Source organism: Malaclemys terrapin, chromosome 3 (assembly GCF_027887155.1).
Source record: "Malaclemys terrapin pileata isolate rMalTer1 chromosome 3, rMalTer1.hap1, whole genome shotgun sequence".
NCBI classification, from domain to species: Eukaryota; Metazoa; Chordata; order Testudines; family Emydidae; genus Malaclemys; species Malaclemys terrapin.
In genome coordinates this window covers 152,919,137-152,934,703 of record NC_071507.1, presented here as the reverse complement: position 1 = coordinate 152,934,703, position 15,567 = coordinate 152,919,137, and the positions used below count along the sequence as shown (strand labels likewise).

Below are 15,567 nucleotides of genomic sequence, written 5' to 3'. Positions count from 1 at the left end.
ACAGTTTTCAGTTTGAAAGTTAAAGTTTATGTTCTTGAGATGGGACTGACCCATGACATTCAGAATGAGGACTAGATCCAAATCCTAACTTCCTCAAAGTTCAAGAGGAGAAAGGGTGGTTGGGAACTAGTCTATATTAAAGATGGAAGCAAACTAATTGGTTACTGATCTTCATTTCACTAGGTGTGGGAAATGCAGAGGTATTTAGATAATTTTGATACCTATCAAACTAATATCCCCTGAAATGGGTATTCACCCATGAAAGCTTATGCTCCAATACGTCTGCTAATCTATAAGGTGCCACAGGACTCTTTGTTGCTTTTTACAGATCCAGACTAACACGGCTACCTCTCTGATACTTGAAATTACAGGGGAGTTACTCAAATTGGAACCTGACCAGGACAGGATAGCTAATTCCTCTACTCTGGCAAAAAGGGATGTAAGGTGGTCACAGCTGTCTCTCTGCTGGTCTTGGAGGGAGGTCACATACCCCTCACATACCCCTCACTCTGGAAGAGCACAGATCAAGGGGGAATTAGCATCAGTGTCTCTGCCACTCAGTGGGGTAACCCAGTACTGAGTCTAGGAGCCCTGATCCTCTGACCGGACACTAAACAGTTAGGGGGCTCCAGCCTACAGTCAGGGTAAAGCAGCAGTGTCCATAAGCCCCGGGCCTCTGGCAAGGTGAGGCAACAAGTAGTTAGGCGGCTCTGGGCAATATTCAGGGCAGAGCAATGAGTCTATTATCCCAGGCCCTCAGGCAGGGCAGCAAAATCAGGAGGCTCTAGCCTGTAGTCAGGGCAGCACAGTAACCAGTCTATTAGCCCATCCCTCAAACAGGGTGGGGCAGCAAAGTCAGGAAGTCTGGGCCTGTACTCAGAACAGAACAATAATGAGTCTAAGCCCAGGACCCAAACAGGGCAGGGCAGCAAACAGTAGGGGGTCTTGGCTCTGGCGGACCACTGAAAAACCACAGGCCTCTTGGCCTGTGGTGGAGAGGCTGCCATCCCGGGGGGGGGCGGGGGTTGGGGTGGCAGGGGGATGCAGGTCCACCTGACTCCACTGCATCCCAGCCCAGGGCCCTAAAAGTGGCCTGCCACTGGGTCAGTAGGGAAATCCGGCCACAACAAGCTGGCCGGCTGTCAGTCAGCAACACAGCTGAATGATATTCAGCTCCCCTGGGCTATTTCCTACACTCCTGTTTGAGGGAGTACTTGGGTCCCAGGGTCATTGTCCATCTTGCTGGGGTAAACAGCTAATGGCAGCCCCAGCAACAGCTCGAAGTCTCTGGTGACTGGCAGCTCTGGCAGTCCCTCCAGATCTCAGGCACTGCAGCAGTTGCTGTTGGGTCTGAGCTCCAGCAGCAAGTGAGAGATGTCCCTCTCCTCCGGCATCTCCTCTCCAACTGAGTTAGAGGGCTGGCCTTTTATATTTCTGGTTCCTGTCCCACCCCTCTGCTTCTCGCATGGGTGTCTCAGCTCTGCTCACTGGGGGTGGGGGGCTTGCAGCCGTCCCTCCATCCATCTGGGAGGGAGGCCATGCCCCCTTGCTAGAAGGGCTATGAGATCATTAGTGACCTAGGTAAGGGCCTTGAGTTAACATTGCAAATAAAATATATCCCCTCCAGCAGAACAGTTACTTCAAACACTGCGTTGGGGCTCTGGTTTAATATGGAGTTAGAGTGCAGCCTACTGAGTCACCTATTTATGCATGGCTCTCATCCAAGTATTGATTTGTCCTTTTCTGGAGGAAGCTGACAAAAAAAATCGCAGCCAGCAGTCGTAGATTTAGGATCTTTGAATAATAATTAATGTTAAGCTCTTTGTTTCCAAAATGTGCTGCCATGTTGGTTGGTGCAGCTGTGACAGCACAGGGCACTAACTGAGAAAGAACTCCCTTACCCAGCACTCCCCACAGTGATTGTTTTTCAAGGAATCCGTGGTGCAGACTGAAGTAGAAATGTATGGGCATGGCTACACTTGCAGATGTAGAGCGCTTTGAGTTAAACCAGCCTTCGTAGAGTGCAGTAGGGAAAGTGCTGCAGTCTGTCCACACTGATAGCTGCCAACGCACTGGCGTGGCCAATTAGCAGCTCTTGCAATGGCCACAGAGAGCAGTGCATTGTGGTAGCTATCCCAGCATGCAAGTGGCTACAACATGCTTTTCAAATGGGAAAGGGTTGGGGTGGAGTGTGAATGTTGGGGGAGAGAGAGTGGGTTTTTGGGGGGGCTGAGAGCATGTCAGCATGCTGTCTTGTAAGTTCAGACAGCAGCAGACCTCCCCTCCGCCCCTCTCTCACACAGCATTCCACAGTAATGGCTTGCATGCCAGCTGTCAGAAACGGAGCTTTGAGAGGGCATTTCTGCAGGAGTTCAAAACAATGACAAGAGTGGCCACTTGACTTAAGGGGATTATGGGACATTTCCAGAGGCCACTCAGAGTGCAGTAATGCAACACCTCTTTCCATTGATGCCCATACACTGTAGCCAAGGTGCAGCAAACGTTATTCCTCTCGCCGAGGTGGAGTACCAGGAGTGCTCTAGCTGCAGAGTCAAAGAGCTCTATGTGCCTTGCCAGTGTGGACAGGGAGTGAGCTAGTGCGCACAGATCTCCTTTATTGAGCACTAACTCGCAAGTGTAGCCAAGCCCTTAGCCTAGTAACTTCTCCAGAGCAAAACCTTTAGAAATACAAAGATTCTGATTAGCTCAGTAAGGAATGTCTGCAAAGGTCAGAATTTATAGATTGGCAGATGGTGCAGCCCTGGGACTGGATCCCCAAAGGAATTAGCTGCATCAAAGTGATAGTACAAGTGTCCCAGATGTAGATGGGACATAGGATTTAGTGCCTCACAAACATCACATTTTCAAAAAACAAATGAAGGTTACCTATAGCATCCAAAAGTGTCATTTTAGAGCAAGGGCATCACTCCATCCCTGTCCAAATCTGGGAATGTTTTCAGATGCATTTAGTTATTTTTCTAGAAACAACCAAGCCACCCTTACATCATAGAATGATGATGTATCAAAGCAAACTTTCTATACAAAGAAAAATTACTATGTATTCTTCCCCACAACCTTTATTTCTTCCTATTCAACACTTTTCTTCCATCTCTTGATGTCTCTGTTTTCCCTCAGCTTAGTATTTCTATACTTTGTCTTTTTAAATGTTTGCTAATTTCTCTATCATAAACATTCCCTTCAAAACATTTTTCTTTTCTGATTTGACACCACTTTTCCCCTCAGGCCCTTTCTTTCTGGTTTTCTCCTGTCCCTCTTTTGCAATCTATGTCTTGATGCCTCTCACCCCTTGTTCACAGGTCTTCTTACAATGGAGCCCAGAACATTTGTCTTGCTCACTATCCAAATGCGGGTGAGGAGAGTGTTCCAGAGAGAGAGATTTGATATCACCTTGCGACTGCAGGAGAGTTGACAGCCTTTGCAGTGCAACAACAAACATGGAATTTAATCTTGATTCATAAGACAAAAAGCCAGATTTACCAGCATGTGCTGCAACACTTCTAGTTTATAGCTGCTTTGTGTCATAAGGGCTGTGCAGAACAGCTGGGGTGCACCAGTGAATCTGACCCAACCTTTTGACTGGAGCTGGTTGAAGAAACAGGGAGGAAAAAAACCAAACCAAACAAAAAAACCTACTATTTTGGTAAACCCACCACTCCTGATTTTTGTCAAAATGTCTAATTGTGACCAAAAATGGGAACTGAACATTTGAATTTTGAAACATTGTGACCAGCTCTAATTTTGACAGATAGTTGTAATGGTGTTTAGTAAGGCCTGTGTGCTTCCCCTCCTATGGTGAAACCTACTAAAGGAAGAAATCACCACACAGTTTTTATGTTGCAGAGCACCTGCAATATTCTCTCCGCATGGAGAAGCTGTTGGGAAATCAGTCTGTGTCATTAACTTCCCCAGGTTGTGCACAAAGAGAGCTGCCCCTCTGTGCAGCATCTTGGCCTACCTCTCGTCTCTTTCAGCTCATTGGTTACCTCCTTCCTTGTGACTGTCCACTACCCCTTTCACTCGAGGTAGGTAAAAGCCACAGAGGTGAGTTAACACTACTCCTAGCAGCCTTATCTACTGCACAGATTTCAACTCAGCAGTTCACAGGTGTTGTAAGGAAGCATGCTGCGTAGAGAGGCTCTTCCTTGGCTCCACATCCAATTGGAGGGGAGGGTGTGTGTCAATGAACAGGGGCAGGATGATTAGGGTCCAGCTGTGAAGCACAAAATGTTCCCTTCAGCATTTTAAACAGAAGGCACACAACTGCACAAGTAAATCATCATTTAGTATTATTGGTTGAAGAGACCCTCTTTAATAATAATAATAAAAAAAAAGTACAGAACATAGAGAACAGAGAAAAAGAGAGATGGTTTCTTTAAAGAAAAGAAAAATGAAGTTCATCACACATACCAGCTGTTATTTCCCTTCCCGCCCCCACAATAGGCTGCAAGTGTTTCCTAACTATCCCACTGATACTCTGTGTTTTAACCATCTGTACAACAAAAGGGGCCCCCAAGCCTTCCAAACTACAAACAGCAGCAGGAGAGTCTGGAGCCATCTCAGGCAGCAACAACTGTTGGATTAGTAACTTTCAAGGCAGTTAAAACACCACTTCTCCTTTCCTTATTGCTTATGGTAACAGAGACTTTCAACCAACACAGGGCACTGAGGATTCCCAACCAGCTAATGTATTTTCTCCCTCCCTCCAAAAACCATGGAATATTGACCACCACTCTGCTTAGCAGGTTCACTCTTGCTCTATTGTGAGCCGTCCAAGTGTCCCTCCACAATAACACAACAAGGAAGGAGAGAGGTTGCCTCAGTACATCACAGTATTGAGCATATGAATAATATTATTGCAGTTACATTTTTTTTGCCACTGTACCTGCAAGAATAATAAAAATAGTCTGAGACCCTCTCCTATCCTGGTAGTGTCTAATGCGCTCAGTGCTGAATCCAGGTTGTGTGGCATCATGAACAAGTACAGAGCCAGAGTAGCAGCATAGTGAGTATTTCCTAATGAGTGCAGCTGAACATAAAGTCCCTGTGGCCATCAGGATTCAGTTGCTCTCGAATGCAGTCAGTGCTCAACTGTCCTTTGGGAAAAGAAAGTTGAGAAATGTAGACTGCAAACAGCCCATTTCAGGTCCCAAACCTATATTTCATGTGCACCCAAAACACCCCCTTTCAGAACAAGAAATGCAGAACTAAACCTTAATTGTCTACTTCTCAATGCCATTGAGAAATAAAAGATGCACAGTACAAATACATTAAAAACCTTAAAACAAGCTTCATGTCTGCCAAGGCAACATAGCTTCAAACCCCCCATTTGTTTATACTCTGGGTACAAGTTTCTAAGGCTGACAGGCTGGGTTTAAAGCCAGAGGATTATCTTTGAAGCAGTGTCTCATTGCTATGTACTTAAGGATTTTTTTTTTAAAACATCCTGCACTGGTAATTTGAAGAGCTTAATAGTACTATCAGCATTTATACACTGGAGATTTGTTTTTCTTTTATGCAGAATGATATGTTGCTACCTATAGTGATAAATAGAACTTCTAAAAGAAATATGTACAGCAACTTAACTCGTCATTATGACATGTTTTCAATATATCTGTTACTGCAACAGCATTCTCAGTACTTAGCAGTAGTAGTATCCACAAAGGGACAGACCCTACCTTCTAGAAAAGAGTACTGGATCCAGAAATTATGGTGGACATCTACTAGAAAGAAGTAAATACTGAATACAAGTGTGGAAATTTGTTCAAATAAATTATTTTGAGGGAATTCAAGCCAATTTTAATTGACTTTCTATGAACAGTCATATGAGCAATTATTTGTTTGTGGAAAAAGAAATTATCACAAATATGTGTGATAAAGATGTAATTCCAAGAATGGTTGTGACCACAAATGACTTATTCAATCCTACATCCTGCTTAGAAGGGTTTTCAATTATGCAGTCACACTGCAGAAAAACATGTTGTGACCAATCACACAACAAAACAGTTTTGAAACAGTTGAATAATTCTGAATAAACCAATTTGTAAAAAGTTTAAATCTGTTCATGGATAATACACAAAAAAGAAAGAGATGCTAAATTTAATTGTCTACCTCAAATAATTTTCCTGCTCTATTCTGCACACTGAAGGCTCGAGTTTGCTCTCATACTCAGGTATAAATCTGGAGTATCTTCTCTGACCTCACTGAAGTAATTCTAGATTTATAACTGAAAGCAAAATTGAATAATTTATGTTCATCCAAGAAGAATGAAATTTCAAAAGGCGATACTAAATTAATGGTTATGCACAAGAGACTATTTTTGTTCGGTGTTGGTACAGTGCCTAACACAATGGGATCCTGGTTTGGGACCATAGTGCCTAAAAGTCCTTGTAATACAAAACAATAGCCCCTCCCCCTTGGCCGCACCAAGCACCTGCTTGCTCAGCTGGTGCCTGGAGCCAGCCCTGTGTGCAGGGACTGCCTAGCTTGCCAAACTCTTTCAGCTCTTATCTGCTGTTGATCAGGTGATAGTAGAGGACTGCTTCCCCTAGCTTGAACCATTGTGAGCAGGAGCCCGTACCTGATGTGGCTGATGTCCAGTAAGGGACTGATACATCTCTTGCCAAAGTCAACTGAAAGACTTGCACTGTCTTCAATGCAAGTTGGATTGGGCCTTGAGCAAAGACAAGGTTTCTGGAGGGGTGTGTGTGGAGGATTGCCCGGAAGTGTGCCTGGCTTGTGGTCTGTGCACTGCCCCGGCAGTCCACCTTGGGGGTAAGACTAGATGACTCTGGAGGTCCCTTCCAACTCTATTATTCTGTGATTGGCATGGGCAGGGAAAAGAGGTGCCCCGGTCCCACTGCAATAGATCTTTTGTTTCTGTTGTTGGGTTTGTTGTACCCCTCTACCCCGATAGAACGTGACCCAATATAACACAAATTCGGATATAACATGGTAAAGCAGCGCTCCGGGGGGGTGGGGCTGCATGCTTCAGTGGATCAAAGCAAGTTCGATATAACACAGTTTCACCTATAACGTGGTAAGATTTTTTGGCTCCCGAGGACAGTGTTATATCGAGGTAGAGGTGTATTGTGTTTGGGATAGAAACATCCCATTACCCCATATAGTGTTGGGCCACTAAGCAACAGACTGACATGATCAACATATTTTTTATAAAACAATCCTGATTTCCTCAGTGTCACCAGGTTCTTGAGCGGTGCAGATCTGGGGATTCCATCCCTGTGGAGGAAGGGAGCATAAAAGCACAAATGCTCAGTCCTCAGGCAAAAAAGCCCCCCGTCCCCCCCCCGCACCCCGGAGCGCAGCAGGGGAGGGCACCGAGCCTGGCCACGGGCCCGCTCTCCCCGGCGGCCAGAGCGCCGGGGGGAGGGCGGAGAGCCCGGCCGGGGCTCCGCTCTCCCCGGCGGCCAGAGCGCCGGGGGGAGGGCGGAGAGCCCGGTCGCGGCCCCGCTCTCAGACCAGAGTGCCGCGCTGCCCCCCTCCGGGTGCCACCCCAAGCACATGCTTGGTGGGCTGGTGCCTGGAGCCGGCCATGTCAGTCAGGTACAGAGACGGATGTCAGCACATCCCTGCACCACATAAATGAAGGTGCTGGGACCTGCAGTGTGCATCTCACAGGATATGGACCTAATTAATCAGGCTACTAGAAAATCATTTAATGCAAATATCACTAAATAATGAAATTTCCAAGTTTAAGTGAATTGAGCCAGATCCTCAGCCACATTTAGGCCCTTTGCACTGCTCTGGTGGCACATAAGCTAACTTTTGGGCCCTAACTGACTAGCTGGAGGTCCCTCAAGTGTGGTGGAAATCCCCTGCTGGCACATATCAGGAGTACTTGGCTCTATACAGGCTCTCCCGCCTCCCCCCCCCCCCCCCCAAGATAGGTGGACACTTAGAGCAATCCTAAGGCCTACTCTAAACTAACAAGTGTCAGTGATATATCTATCTTGGTTAGAAGTGTGAAAAAATCCTCTTCCTGTTGGCATAAATTATGCCAACAAAAGCCCCAGTGTTTTCTGGTAGCACTGTATATATGACTTATTCTGTTCAGGGAAATGGTTTAAGCTATGCTGACAAAAAACCTCTGCATCTACACTAGGGGGGCTTGGTGGTATAGTTATATCTGTACTGGCAAACCATTTTGTGTGTAGAAAGGGTCAAAGCTGAATAGGGGGTGGGCAGAACTAGTCCCTAGCATCTAGGGGGAGAACACCCTTGCCCATGGCCTCTCGTGTCTGGTGCCAAATGGAGTTCAGCTTGGACTGAGGATCAAAGCCATCATGTCTTGCTGTAAGAAAGATAAATAAAAAGGGGCTGAGGAACTTCAAACGACACACAGCTACTCCAAGAAAAATATACATTACCTCCAGCAAAGCATTGCAATGTCAGTCAGTCAGCTTAAACTCTGTCATTCATTTCCCTGTTCCAAGGTAATGAAGATTCTTTCCCCTTAGCTCTTTTCTAATCCTTTTTCCTGGGTGGGAGAAGTCTTTGGTTTTTTTAATAATGCTTAATAATCATGTATGATCAGTCCCCTTGTGGGTATGGCAATCCATTTCTTTCACCTACTTAATTAAGAAGGCTTTGTTATGCATAAAATACATAAGGCAGCTAGGGCAGAGTCTTATGAATTGGTGAGCATTCAGTAACTATATTAAACAGTTTCCTTTAGGTCCCTGAAATTACATTTAGAGGATAGCTGTGGAGAAAACCTGATGAGAAGCACTCTGAATATTCATATTACTCCACTACTTATTCATTGGATTTAAAAGCAATGGTTTCCTATGGGATTAAGTGTCTCTGAATATCAATAGCATAACTACAATTACCAAGAGCATTACTTGGAAGATATTAAAAGCAATAAATCAAACATATCAGCTGAGGAATAATGACGATATTATGTACAAACAATTAGCAAAGCAGGTGTTCAGGATTCTTTCCCAATATTCTGTAGTTTCTTCTAATCCGTGTCCACGGATAGCGAAGTATTAGCATTACAGCCATTCATAACTGATAGCAGGGTGAAAGGTGCTGCTCTGCTTCTATCCATTATGCAGTAATGTTTGGCCAGAACTTTTTCACACCTAGCAAGGAAGAGTTTATATAACTGTGATACTGTTAGCCAAGTCTGGTTCCTTTCCCTTCTTGGCAATGCACATTCACACAGATTTATACCTACTGAGGATCTGGCCCAGAATGGTCTTTGAAGTGTAAGAGTGAAGGAAGGCAGGCAGGCCGGCCTTTGATAGGTACTTCCACAGCAGTTCTGTGGTTCCACCTCACAGACAAGAGATTTTTGGCTTTTGCAAGCTTTTCACATGTAGTTCATTGCTCCTTCCATCTTTGCAGATCTCACTGTTATGCTATGAAAACCTGGCACTAGACTGGAAGGAGTTGCTAGAATCGATTGGCAAATGAAATGCTGAGTTAAAGTAAGGTTTCCATAGGTGCACAGGTAAATGGTAGAGTGTTCTGGATTGTCCTTCTAGGACATGCTTTCTGAAATATTTTATTTTGCCACCCAACTGCTTTTTTCCTCTCACTTTTGTTAACAAAAATATTCCATGAAATTAATTCTGTGCTGTTGCAAAACAAGGAAAGTTTTCTGTTTGCTTCATGTAGAAAGTGAATCTTAATAACTATAAATAGAAACAGGGATTCTCAGGACATAGCAGGATTGATTCTCTACTCTGTTACATCAGATTTACATTGGTATAATTCCAACAGTGTCAGTGGTCTTGTTTCTCTTTTCCTGAAGAGCTATGCCTGGTGCAGGAATGGACAGAGGAAGCTAAGATAATTTTATGCCCCATTTGCGCCTTCCCATATATTCAACCTGACCCACGTGTAAGTTGGAATAGGCTCAGGGCTACTAAAATATACTCAGCTGCAATGGTCACTTTGGAGTGAGACTAACCAGAGCTCAGCACTACTCCACCTATATGTCCTATACCAAGGGCAGCGTAGAGCTGGTATATCCTGGTCTAGATCATCTGGGGTAGCCCCTATGTTTCTGATAGCAGCTACACCTCCTCTGCAGCCCCTTTGTGGAGGCAGTGCACTATAAAATAGGTCATAAGGCAACACAGAATCAGGCCCATCGGAGTTACCCCTTGTAGTGAGGCGGCCTGGCTCCCAGCCACCCCCATGAGGGACGAGCCCCTCCCCGGGACGTCTACACCCCTGCATAGAACTGTTGAGTATTGGGGTAAGAATCAGGCCCCCCAAAGTCTAACTTACAATAAAAGTGACTTCAGTTGCCACTGCCAAGCCAGTATCATCCTCAGAGTTTGACTAGTGACTCCTCCCAATGTCAGCTGTTCCAGCAAACATCATCAGCCAGATTCTCAGCACTTGGGCCATGGGTGGAGGAATGGGGGCAAAGGAGGTATATTTAAGCCACTTGTGTCCCCCACACTCTAGGGCTGTATGTGGCCCTGCATGTTATAGCAGTGTCAGGGCTACTGTAGTTTACACTCTGCAGGAAGCAGAGAATAGCCGTATTGCTGTGCACTCCAGCCATGCTCTTGCGACCCCTTTGATCTGCCCTCTACAACAGGGCTTTAGGGTAACAGAGAATCAATTCCTATATGTTAAAAGCAACAAGTTATTCTGCAGAGTCGTACTTTCCAACCTCAAAGAGCAGTTTCCTCAATGAAGGCAATTGAGGAGACAGGAGTACCTGGTGGTGTGTTGTGATTCTCACATCCTGATGTTGCAACATGACAACTTACTGCCATCACACAATGATTCAACGTCACAATGATCATTTTACAGCAGAATGAAAGGATGTGGCTCTGCAGTTTTTTGGTGGCTCCCTGCATCGCTAAACACCACAATTTCTTATCGCTCCCTGTTGTTCTGTTCCTCATTTCTTTAGTTATGTGGAGGGATGGCAAAGAATCCTCGTTGCTCCCAGTGCTGTTTTCACATGTACCAGACAGCTTGGAGAGTGCTCCTGTGATCAGCTTTCTGCCTAACAGCACAGCTTGATCAGTCACAAACACTTCAGAAGACCTACTTGCAAGACCTCAAAGAGCCACAAGTGTCTCAAAGGCCATAAGGTATCATCACTGTTGTCTGTAATATGACAGGCGGAAATGAAGAGAGAGGGTCAGGCTTCTGGGTGGGTGTGACTCTGTGGGGCACAGGAGGGCTAGCCCAAGGCAAACTGCCATCTCTCAGATCACAGAGCCTCAGAATACAACACTGGCCACTCAGCATGCTTAGCAAGGATTGCTTTCCTACAGCTTTGTATGCCTGGTGCATTTCTTATTAGTAATGACACACCATTGTCTATTCCTTTATGAAGCATAAAGCACACAAAGTATAGTGAGGTGCCTTTATGACTGTGCAACAGCAAACAACCGTGTAGTGTGACATGGTAGATAGATAGTAGACCACGCCACTTGACTGATGATGCATCAGATATTTTTAACAAACTGGTTCTGAAAGTAAAAACCTATTATTGAATTGTCTATGATTTTTTAGCACTTTTTCCCCCTCCTTAAGGAAAAAACAAACAATGTATTATCTGAACCTAATCATTCTAGCTGGTGCTTTTTGTATGGAGTATATGTAGATTTTAGTGCCTGCACATCTCTATTAATATTATAAAGACTTTGACTGAAATCATAGTCATCAAGTGACTGTCACAACAATTCACCCACAAAGCCCTACATTTTAATTTCTCTGTATCTGAAATGAAATGGGGTAGGTGGGTATAGAGACTCTTTTCAGCTGCTTTGTCCTCTGGTACAAAGCCTGGCATGTTGCAAGTGCAAAAGGAAGAACATGTAAGATTAGAGCTGTAGGAATGAATCTTTGAAAGATAAATAGAATATCAGGGTTGGAAGGGACCTCATGAGGTCATCTAGTCCAACCCCCTGCTCAAAGCAGGACCAATTCCCAACTAAATCATCCCAGCCAGGCTTTGTCAAGCCTGACCTTAAAAACCTCTAAGGAAGGAGATTCCACCACCTCCCTAGGTAACCCATTCCAGTGCTTCACCACCCTCCTAGTGAAAAAGTGTTTCCTAATATCCAACCTAAACCTCCCCCATTGCAAATTGAGACCATTACGCGTTGTTCAGTCATCTGGTACCACTGAGAACAGTCTACATCCATCCTCTTTGGAACCCCCTTTCAGGTAGTTGAAAGCAGCTATCAGATCCCCCTCATTCTTCTCCTCTGCAGACTAAACAATCCCAGTTCCCTCAGCCTCTCCTCATAAGTCATGTGTTCTAACCCCCTAATCATTTTTGTTGCCCTCCACTGGACTCTTTCCAATTTTTCCACATCCTTCTTGTAATGTGGGGCCCAAAACTGGACACAGTACTCCAGATGAGGCCTCACCAATGTCAAATAGAGGGGAATGATCACATCCCTCAATCTGCTGGCTATGCCCCTACTTATACAGCCCAAAATGCCATTAGCCTTCTTGGCAACAAGGGTACACTGTTGACTATCTTATGATTAGAAGCATGCTACAAAGGTATAGTCTATTGATATAATGGAGTCCTTGATTCCCACAGTGTCTCTCCAGGTCCTGTGTTCTTTCACCATCTCTACCCCATAACATGGCAGTGCGTGGTCAGTATTAGATTACCACGAGGAGCTCAGACCCAGGAGAAACTCAATGAACAAACAGAAACCAGGTCAAACTTCTGAGAAGTTATGATGCATGGGGTTGTGTTCCTGCCCCCACACTTTAATCCTACAAGGATGGGAAACAGTTTCTGGTCTTAGAATATTGATCTGACGTGTGTGCTTTGCAGCATTAAGTCAGCATGTGGGGAAGTGAAGATACACAGTAAATGATGGATGGACTAAAGGAGAAAATGCTGAAATGATAAGCCTCGGAAAGCTTGGGCAGATGAATTCCTGAACCGCCTCACCTCTGTAGTCACTGCTCAGAATTTATCCAGACAAATCTGTTACAGTAACTTGCAGCAGATACTGTAATTCTGCAATGGCCAGAATGCAGCCTCGGACCAAAGGTGGCCTATGGAGCTCTACAATGCAGTCTGTGGGCAACATATCATCTATAAAGTAGTGAATGGCCTTTGTTTGAGTCAAGGAAAAATATTGAATGCAGAGGGGATGAGGGTTGATACCACTCCCTTTCCTTTACGTTATTTAGCGGTGAAGCAGGTAGTATCTTCTGGGGTCTGTGAATTTGACACAATTTGCACAACCCAGGAATAATGCACAGGGCTGAGCTCTGCAAGTAGCCTGGTCTCAGATGTACTGCATAACTCTTCCCTGGCCTGGATCTCATTTCTCAGCTCTTATCACACAGTCCCCTGCTTGCTTCCCTTTGCCAACAAGGCCAGCCTCAACACTGCCTTTACCTCCTCCCATTCCCATCCATGTGCCTTCTTCCAAGCTGCTCCTATACAAGAAATAATGTCCTGGTACCAGAGTGCCAGGTCCCCACCCTCTCCAAATTTAAGTCTCTCATAAAGACCCCATCCTTCCTTGAGGCCCACAATCTGAAAAGATAAATACAGTAATTTTTTAGAAAAAACCACCATGTTAGCAGCTCTTTGGGTCTTATGGTGTGTCTTGTTGGTCTGCCTTTCAGGGCGACATTGTTTGGGCCCTTGCAAGGGATTAAGAAGGAGTGAGGACCTCTCTTACTCCCTTAGGTGAGCTATTTAGACTTTGGGTCCCAGGGGTATGTGGGACTACTAACCCACTTCCAGAGGGGTGGGGCAGAAGTGGTGCCTGGGCTTCATTCTCCTACTCACTGACCCAGCACTAACAGAATGTCAGTAGTTTTCTGCAGCTAGAGATTAGCAGTCAATCGTGACTAGAAGTGAGGATGAAGCAGGGAAGAATTCTATTGCTGAGAGCATGTCTTCACTGCAGTGTTAACTCAAGTGATCAGCACTGGGGTGTGAGCACTCATGTTAGCCTGGTCCAGGTGTGAGCAGCCCCACTGCAAAGCCATACTCACGCAGTTTACAGTATCCTCACTGGTGCTTCACTCACCCATGTGAGCCAGCTGGGGTTGTTGCTCATGGTTCTTAGTGAGGCAGTAAGCTGAACTGCTCCATGATTCTTCCAAGTGAATGGTGGGAGAGCTTATCTGTCTTTCTGGCACATGGGCAGAATTATGAGAAGGTACTGGATGACTATCAGCTCTCAAGTAGTTTAGCCTGTGTCCACACTGCAAAGTGGGTAGGTTACCAGCCTGAGTGTAAGCAACACTCCGGTTTTAGCCTATAGTCCAGGACAGTCAAGCTAGCCAGGATGTAAAGCACCACACTCTGGACAGGAGGAGGTCAGAGGCAATGCCCAAGTAAGAGCCCCAGTTAGCTCTATAGTGAAGGCATTCCCTCAGTCATAGTGCCTCCTGAGACTACTCTTCATAGAATCATAGAAAAGGTAGGTCTGGAAGGGACCTCGAGAGGTCATCTAGTCCAGCCTCCTGCACTGAGGCAGGACCAAGTATACCTAGACCATAAGTTAGTGTTTGTCTAACTTATTCTTAAAAGCTGCCAATGATGGGGATTCCACAACTTCCCTTGGTAACCTATTCCAGTGCTTAAATATCCTTATAAAGTTAAAGATTTTCCTACTATCTGGCCTAAATCTTCCTTGCTGCAGATTAAGCCCATTAGTTCTTGTTTTACCTTCAGTGGACATGGAGAACAATTGATCACAATCCCCTTTATAGCAGCTCTGAACTTATTTGAAGACCAGTATCGGATCCCCTCTCAGGCTTTTCTCAGGACTACACGTACCCAGCTTTTTTAGCCCTTCCTCATTGGTCAGGTTTTCTAAAACTTATTTTTGATAAAAAGCTTTCTTCTGTACTCTCTCCAATTCGTTCATATTGTACCTAAAGTGTGGCACTTAGAACTGAATACAGTACTCCAGCTGAGGCCTCACCAGTGCTGTGTAAAATGGGACAGTCATCTCTTGTGTCTTACGTACATACTCCTGTTAATACATCGTAGAATGCTACTAGCTTTTTTTTGCAGCTGCATCTCCTTGTTGATTTTTCCTCTAAGTGTAATATTTTGCTTTTGTCTTGATTGAGTGTCATCTTGTTGGTTTCAGACCAATGCCCCAATTTTTCAAGATCATCCAAAGTGCTTGCAACACCCCCAAGCTTGGTGTTCATCCACAAATTGTATAAACATATTCTCCACTCCATTATCTACATCATTAATGAAAATACTGACTAGTACTGGATCCAGCCTTGTCCCCTGTAGGGCCCCACTAGATTCAGTAGATACAGATTCAAGTAGCTCATGCCCATCCCTTTTGAGGGCTGTGCCTATAGTCAAACTAACCTTAGAGCATGAGCTGTACAGAGCAAGGACTGAAACAAGTACAGCACTGAGTATACTATTGGCATTTAAAAAATAAAACAAGAATTCATAGTGATATACAAAACCATTCACTATTTGCCCTGAGATTTGGGGAGAAACAAAAGTGTGCCTGGTCCTAATGCTATGATTTAAATCAGGTATATCTGCTAGCAAAAATCAGCTAAGAAAATAGTGTGTGTCCT

At 44.9% G+C, this 15,567-nt stretch overlaps 1 long non-coding RNA gene across 1 annotated transcript in view; it reads left to right on the top strand.

Annotated features, from left to right (window-relative positions):
- LOC128833650 (uncharacterized) overlaps positions 1–15,567 on the top strand; it is a 105,827-nt gene that overhangs the window by 29,834 nt on the left and 60,426 nt on the right. The gene's annotated exons all lie outside the window — the stretch shown is intronic.